The 8,658-nt window shown below is 45.0% G+C and overlaps 1 long non-coding RNA gene across 2 annotated transcripts; it reads right to left on the bottom strand.

Moving 5' to 3' along the window:
- Nucleotides 1–2,385: 2,385 nt before the first annotated feature.
- Nucleotides 2,386–8,404, bottom strand: LOC140695587 (uncharacterized). Of its 2 annotated transcripts, none has more exons than XR_012071241.1 (3): nt 7,452–8,404; nt 4,942–5,158; nt 2,386–3,375 (listed from the first exon to the last, which is right to left on the bottom strand). It is a non-coding gene; the product is annotated as an uncharacterized lncRNA (long non-coding RNA). The 2 variants fall into 2 exon arrangements; XR_012071240.1 differs by having other exon boundaries at nt 5,026–5,158; nt 7,452–8,373.
- Nucleotides 8,405–8,658: the final 254 nt, after the last annotated feature.

Here is an 8,658-nt window from a genome sequence, read left to right as displayed (position 1 = left end):
GACCCAGCCTGAAGGAGACTCTGCCATCTTCCATGTGTGTCCTCTAAGTTTCACTGAAGGCAGCTCCATCAGCACTGGAGGCGACGGGGTCAGGGCCAGAGTGAAGACCAACAGGGATGCATTTGTGGGTCAGCCCTAGAAGTCTACACATCTCGTCACAGGCAGCAGCTCCTCGGCAAAATATTTGCACTACGGAAGGGGAGCAAAAAGAATTTTTAGTGGAGAGCCATCCACCTACCATCCGTCCCCATGTGAGTGAAAAATGTGACTTCTGTTATGTGAAGTGCCTCAAATGTTTTTTTTTTCCCTAGGATCGCAGCTGGTGTTCAGCAGCACCGGGTCCACCCCCGACTGGCAGTGCGGGCACCCCTCCAGCTTGCAGAAGGTGATGTTCATGATGTTTTCCTGCAGTGTGAGCACGTCCACGGCACCCACCGCCTTGTCCACATCGAAGGCGCTCAGCCGCCGCCAGTCCATGCTCTCCAGCCACGGTCAGAACTGGGAGAAGGGCAGGGGGCCTGAAGCCGCGCTGGGCGGGACACAGGCCATGGTGGCCCCACCTGCCGCAGTGGCTTCCAAGGTATCGGGACCTCCCAGGCCCCTGGCGAGCGGGTAATAGACATGCTTGTGACAGGGCATGCTTGGAATCAAATCCGCTGCCTCTGCTGGCATCGGAGGAGGGGTCGGTCCCATCTACCTACCCAGGCTGCCTCCCAGGCCGCCGCCGCCCCACCCTCTGGAGCGAGAGAAGACTGGGTCCCAGGTGGTCGCGGCCTAAGGTCTGGGGGTCCAGACCGTTGCTATGGCAGCGCCCGGGGCAGGGACACGGAGCAAAGGGCCCACCGGCCAGCGCGCAGCCAGCCTGCGCCCAGGGCCCTTCTAAACATATGTGGCAGCTGCACTCTGTTTTCTGGAGAGGCTGAAATGTTTCTAGCAGCAACTTGTAGATCTCAGGCCTCTCATTCTTGAGGTCTTCTGGGGGCTGCTTGTAGCTACCACAGAGATGGATGAACTAAGGAAAAGCCAGACATTCCTCAGTTCACTGGGGAGTCCTTGCTTGGACCAACCATCAGGAAAAATTTTGTCTTTCCTGGCAGGTCTATGTGCTGTGGTCTCCATCCACTGGGCTGCAGGATCCGTGGGAACAAGGGCCGTGGTTTCTCTTGCTCACTGTTCCACCCCCGGCACCCCAGCTGCGCGCACCTGGGCGACTTGTCCTTGTAATAGAGAACAGGTCAGGCCCTGTACTGGATCTGTTCCTTTAACCACTGTGCCCTGTTTTCCAAGCTCAGTCTTGCCAGTGCAGCACCTTTAGCCTGAAACAGACAAGAGAGCCTGTTCTCCAGGCTCTGACCTTTAAGGACGTCAGCACTTCTGCCCTCATGTAGAGATGGGAAGTTGCAAAATAGAGAATAATAACCTTTGTTTTGTTGGCGGTTTACAGGGACACCATGGCCTGACCCACGAGGATGGCTGCAAGAACAGAGAATGCCTGCAGCAAGAAGTTTGCAACAACCAACCACACACCCCCTCCCTTTTTTTTTTTTTTTTTTTGTATAAAAGGAGCCTGTATTCGGACTGGAGCAGGATGGTTCCCCAAGACATTAGTCTGCCATCCCCTTGGTCTACTGGCTTTCCAAATAAAGTCACTTTTGTTTGCCCCAACACGTTGTCTCCCAATTTATTGGCCTGTCATGCGGCTAGCAGAATGAGTTTGGACTCGGCAACATCCTGACTTAATGTCTTCCAGCCAAGCATCACTAGGGCACAAGTTATTACTCATTAAGAAGGAGACACACCATGGGGAACCCTTGGGGCTTCTCCTAAGAGGCTGTTAGGAAGAACCCATCATTGGATTTGGCTGGTGCTAAGTGAACTGGGGGAGAGGTTGAAGAAATGGCTCTGCTCTAGGCTGGAGGCTCTGAGGGGGCTGGCAGTTCTATGACTGGGTGTCTCACGGAGTCTTGGGAGGAGGAGGGAGGGGTGAGCTGGGGTGGACCTGCAGCTGTCACTCACACTATGGGGAAGAGGGCATTTGCTATTTTGTAGCTTGGACACGTTCAAGTTTTGTCTGTTCAGACGTGATTCTTGAGGTCTCTTGATTTTGTCTTCCTCCTCACCTGGCTGCTCCAGGACGTGAGGGGAGTGTCCCTTGGAGCTCACACCCCCATTCCACTGTGTCATTTAAAAGTCCCCTTTATAATGCTAGAAATTAAGGTATTGGTCTTGTCTGCTAGACAGTAATGGGTGCATTTTTGGAGTTTGCATTCAAATTGAGTTTTTTTTCTCCTCCAAGTACTGTTGAAACAACATTTCATTTTTCTCAATTTTTAAATTACCTCTAGAAGCAAGCATTTAGAGACTGAAAAAAAACAATGAGATGGATTATGACAACTTCTCCAGGATATACGTCTTTATTTGCTTAATAACTCCTTACATGTGATTTTTAAAAGGCCTGCCTACAACTTGGTGTGTGATTATGTTGAGTCTTTAACATTTCTCTGCCCTCGGTTCCATCCTAACGGAATCTCATCTGTGAAGATGTAAAGAGAAATGACATGTAAAGGATGATTCCAATACTCAGCTAATTTTCAGCAGGAAATTTGCTTCAAAACCATATAAAACATATTTTCTTTATTTGAGCATGTTGGACACTAGAATTCATAACCCTCTTGGGGTTGTGTTGTTCTTCTAACTTGGATGGGACGTGCTGTGGGACACTGGGGGATCTCCCCATCTGTGACATGGGGGTGACAAGGGGCTCCCAGAGAACTCGCCGTGAGTGCTTTACAGAGCTCCTCCGACCTGCACTGCAGATGGCACCTATGCCATACTCTTGTGTGTGACAGTTATCATTTTAACTGAGAATATTCCGAGTGGCTTAGCAATTTGCCTGATCTCATTTAGTTTCTGTTAAAGCCAGAAACCAAGCCTCTCCTTTTTTTCAACCCTGAACATTTATAGTCTTACCGCTCTTGCACTGCACTTTTACAGCGTGACAGCTCAAGGCTTTTCTCCTCAAGAAAATCACGTGAAGTTTTCCTTAAGAATCTCATTTGCATGCAGGGAAAGCACTACAATTTTTAAAAAGGTGAGAAAAACAAAGGCATGGATCCCTGTTAGCATGAAGGCTGTGGGTTTCAGTTCAATAATTATGCGGTTTGAGATCATTAACTGAGCAGACCTTCCGGATCCACACGTGGCTGCTTCCCAGCATCTGCATCCTGAGTCCGCACATGAGGGCTGGTAGTCACCGAACACACATCACGGCAGCCCTCCCAGCGCTCCTGTGAGGGGTGCCGCCCATTCTCCTGTTACTGGTCATCAGTGTTGTGGGACAGTCTGAGGAAAGCTGAGCTGGCGAACCATTAGGCACTAATCAAAATAAGAGAAAAATATGCCTGCATTCTAACCATTGCCTTCAGAAAACATTGTCTGCAGACCCTCAGAGCCTCCTCCTGGCACATACGCAAAGTAGTGCATTTTTCTTTCTTCTTATCTGATCTAAAGGTAGATGTTATCATGAATATTATTTAAGTAGGAAGAATGAGACAAAATAACAGGTAACAATAGGTATATGACAACTCTCATGACCTAGACTTATTGCCAAGGGTGAAAGTAACTAATGTTTCTGGATTTAAAGATGAATAACTCTAGAAAGAGCAATGGATCTTCACGCCAAAGAACTAAGACTGAGACCATCCCTGCATCTCCTAGATGAGACTTCGGGCTAAATATTTAACTCCCCAAAGTGCTTATTTCTTATCCACACATGGTGATTTAATATCTGCTGTACCGACTCCCAGGGTGGTCGTGGGGGTCAACTATTATAAACTTTGTGGTCAGGACCTCTGTAAGTTTTCTTTTACTTGTCCCTGGTGCTCAGTGGGCAGTAAACTTTAGCTATAAAAGATAGATACTGCTCAACATGGGCAGTAAACTTTATCTATAAAAGAAAAGGACTAATTTAAGAATTGCTCATATTATCTTCCTAACTCTAAAACTGAGAACATGTCTGGCCGTTTGCCTTTCCCATTCTCAGAGACCTACTTCACATCCTAAGATCACATAAAGCTAGAAAGTTTCCAGGCTCCGGGCACCACCACCTTCTGCATTTTAGGTTTTTTGATTTAGCTGATGACGCTTCACCGGGCAAACACACAGACCCCTCAGTTTAAGAACACCCGTGAAATATTTATGTATTATTTACCAAATGATAACTGGGTGCCTGATAAAAACCAGGCACTAGGTACTAAATGCTAGTATTCCAGACTGACAAGCAGGGAAACAGATTAAACAGCGTGAGATTAAATAGCTCCCGTCCCAGCCTGCAGGGTTTGGATGCCCAAGGAGGGCAGGGTTTGGGGCAGAGAGCATTGCTGAGGCTAATGGTTAAGTTCGTGAACAGAGTTAGCTTGAGGTGACTGATCACAAAGTGCAAGTGGAACGGTCACCAGCAAAGTACAAGCCAAAACCAGACTTGGAGGAAGTGTCAGGGGGCCAAAGCCAGAGGCAGGCAGAATGGCTGCTGTGGGGAACCACAGATGACGGCACAAGCCCACAGGAGCAGGTGTGTGAGGGGAGTGGAGCATCGGCATTCAGGGAGCCTGGGCCCAAGAAAGCTCAGGTGGGGAGAGTCCAGGCTGGGGTCTGTTGGTCTTCTGCACCCAAATCTCCTTTAACTTTAGCCACTTTTCACCAATGAAGGGGGAGGACTAAGGGTCACGGTGAGGAGATGAACGAGCAGTGTCAGAGAATGTCTAAGAGCTGTGCACATCTCCGAAGGATTTCACTAGGGAGGACCCTAATTCTGTGGGAGCTGTGAAGCAAGAAACTGTAAACAGAATTGCAGTGAAATCTCCCAGAACCTGGGGAGGGTTAAAACAGAAAATAGCAATTCACATTCTTTATCTGATGCCAAAATAATTTGAAAGCTCCTACGTTGTTAAATGATGTTGACAGCTGCTGCTTTTCAGAGAAGGCACGCACATGTATATATTGTTAGAAAATATTTTTAGCCCTCACTTCTTTGATTAGCGATAAAACAGTTCTTCAGAAGGCCAAGTGGCTGGTGCTCTGGGGGGTCGTTGAGCAGGAAGCTTAGACTTCTCAGGTTACTTTCCACATGCACAGGATGAAGACGTCCCTCTGCGAATACCTGTGAACAATGATCACACCTTCAGGGGAAAAAATTACAGTTGTATGAAAAAGAATTAAAAAATCCTTTCCCAAGGCTTGACTCTGAAGTACTCATTAAAGATGCACCTGTATTACTATTTTCTATTCTCAAATAAAATCCCCAATCGATTGCTTAGTAAAGCCACTGTACTCACTGGAACTAGGTTTGCATATATATATAGTGGGGGGCAGACACAGACATTATTTTACTCTCACATTTAAGAATTTCAGCCTTTCCTTCTATTTTATAATCTGGTTTTTAAAAACATGACACCTTTGAAGATTACAGGCCAATTATTTTATACTTATTGCCCTTAAAGGAAAAAAATAGCAACTTTGTGACGCAGAAGTTTAGCAAACATGACATTCAATAAGCAAAGTTAATGTGATCCACAGTGGACACACTGAAATCATGTGCCATCCCGTAGGGTGCACTGAGGGGCACATAAGCTTTGCTCCTGTGATATACTTGTCACAGAGCCATGATCTGAATCAGATTAGAAAGAAACACCAGCCAAATCCACTGAGGGAAATGACCCACAGAAGATGTATGGGTGGCCAACAGGTACAGGAAAAGATGCTCACCATCATAATCATCAGGGGGACGCAAATCAAAAGCACAAGGAGACATCCATCCCCTCACACCTGTTAGGATGTTTATTATAAAACAAAAAGTCCCCAAAGGTAAATGCTGGTAACGATATAGAATTGGAATCCTTGTGCGCTGTTGGTGGGAATGTGAATGGTGCAGCCTCTGTGGAAAACAGCGTGGAAGTTGCTCAAAAAATTAAAAATAGGTATACTTTATGATCCAAGGGATCATACTGCTGAGTTAATAGTCAAAGGCTCTGAAGCCAGGATCTCTCAGAGACATCTACACTCCCGTGTTCACTGCAGAGCCAAGACGTGGACACCACCTGTGTCCACTGATGGATGAATGGGTAAGGAAAGGAGATGTGAGACCCAGACAGGCACAGGTACCTCTCACACACAACAGAATTATCATTCAGCCATGATGGAGACAGCAGTCTTGCCACTGGTGACCACACGGATGACCCTGACTGAGGGTATCATGCTAAGTGAAATGGACAGACGGAAGAAGACAGATGCTGAATTAGATCACTCATGTGTGGAATCTAAAAAAAGTTAAACTCATACAGACAGCGAGTGGAATAATGGCTGCCAGGGGCTGGAGTGGTGTATTAAACTACACGGTGTTATGTTTCAGTTATATCTCAATAAAGCTGGAAATAAGAAGAAGAAATAACAAACTGACATCTTTCCTCATGTGAGTCAGCAAGCGATTCTAGTTTCCATTTGTATCTGCATTCAAGCATTTATTTGCTCAGTTGGTGCTGAGGCTGAGGACTGTATTTTAGTGATTAATAAACCCAATCAATGCTCTAAACATTTTTACTGCAGAGAAAAGTTAGCATTAAAAAATCACAGGAATGTTTGACTTCATTTTTCCGTTATAAAATCTTTAAAGATGGAAGAAAAAAATTTAACTGATAGAAATCCCAAATTGAGAAAATGTATTTAGAAATCATGGTCTTTTCCCTAGAAGCATTCCTATTTTTGTTTAGAATACCAATCAGGGTTAATACCAAGGAAAACAAAAGATTTAACCTCCTACTTTATGCAAATCTCAGATAAGTGATACTCACAGAAACACCCACAGAAAAATTATAAATATATTTACTATTTCAGCAAGGCAGCATATAAACCACATGGTAGACTCTACTGTTTTTCTTTCACTCAAATAATTGATTTGGGACGTAAAACATCTTTATCATAAAAAAAAATAACAGGACTGCCACTTTCAAATGCATATCAAATATTTTCTCCTACAAAAACTTACACGCTGATTCGTACTGTGTCTGATGCACTGGCTGCACTGACGCAACAGCAAGGGAACCTCAGGGACCAAACAGGGAGTGAAACCAAGAACTCAAACAGGAAATGACCCCAAAGTCAGCTTCCCCGGGAAAGTTTTGAGGGTCTTGACTGCACAGGGTGTGTGGGGGGTGAGACTAAGCCGAAAAGAAGACTCTCTGGGGGAAGATGAGGCTCTGAGGGCGTCCTCTCACGCAGGCTGTGAGTGAGAACTGAGGAGAGAACAAAGAAGTAGCTCTTCTCAAACTTAGGGCTGAATGAGAAGGGGAGTCTCTCCTGAGGATTCATAACCAAGGAAGCTGGTCGCTGAGATGATTCTCAGTCTGAATTAATGCTAACCTGCGATCTAAATTCCTTAGGGAGAGAATTTCACTTACGGTGGCTCAGGTTGGTGGTACCCCAGAGTTCTAAATCCTCTTTTGATGAGTGACGTCGAGCTTGGCCTCAAAGAATTTCTACACAAAGTTTTCCAAGGAAAATGGTCGGCTTGTAGTTTTAAAAATTCACATTATCTAAAAGGAAAGAAGGCACCATGAGAGAGAATCAGGAAGGAAAAAAGCCCAATATTATGTTTAAAGAAATGAAAGCTTAAAAGTATCCCCGAGGAATAAGAGACTATAAGAAAACCCAAAGCAGAACTTCCAGAAATTAACTAAAAAAATAGTAGAAATGAAAAACTCAGATGTAGCAAATAGCAGATTAAACACAGATGAAGACAGACTAGACCACTAAGAAGATGGACCTGAAGGAATTACCCAACACACGGCCCAGAAGCTCAAAGGGAAGAAGAAACAGGAAGGAAGGGTTAGAGGTAATTTGGGGTAGACCTTCTCACCTAACACCACTCAGAACCCAGCTGTAGGTAGAGAGCACATGGAGAATACGGGCGAGGCAATATTTGAAAAAAATCATGTCCGAGAATTTACCAGAGTTGTTGAAAGAACACTTCTCAGCCAGGAAGCCCACCCCTTAACCCTCACCACCTGGCAAAAACAAAGCAGTACAAAAAGGGTAGGAAAAATAAAAATAAACCCAGATATTTAATACGGCAGAGTGAAACTGAGGAACACTAAAGAAAGATCTTGAAAGCAGCTACAAAGGAAAGATTTTATTACCTTCATTTGGGTGAAAATGAATCTGACTGCTGACATCCCATTAGCAACAGTGAAGGCCAAAAACCAGAATAATAAAACTTTTAACGGGCTGACTGAAAGTAACGGTGAACTGAAAATTGTATTCCCTAGCACAGGGGTTGTCAGACAGCCTGGAGGCCACCACCTGTCTTTGTAAATAGTTTTATTAGCGCACAGCCACACCCAGTCCTTTACAATTTCCCCACAGGCTGCCTTCATGGCTGCAACAGAGACCAGATTACTGGACACCCACAGCCCAAAACAGTATCTGCCCTTTATGGAAAATGTTTGCAACCCTTGCCTAGGAAAAGGACAAAATAAAGATATTTTTCAAAAAAGAAAAGAAAAGAAAAGAGTCAGAAAATTAACCGAAAGAGATCCTTACTCAAGGAAACTGAAAATACATGCTTAAAGTAGAAGAAAAATGACTGCAGATATAAGGTCTGAGACC

The sequence above is a fragment of the Vicugna pacos genome, unplaced genomic scaffold (genome assembly GCF_048564905.1).
Source record: "Vicugna pacos unplaced genomic scaffold, VicPac4 scaffold_470, whole genome shotgun sequence".
NCBI lineage: Eukaryota > Metazoa > Chordata > Mammalia > Artiodactyla > Camelidae > Vicugna > Vicugna pacos.
The sequence above is the reverse complement of the archived record's forward strand: the minus strand, read 5'-3'. Positions and strand labels throughout refer to the sequence as shown.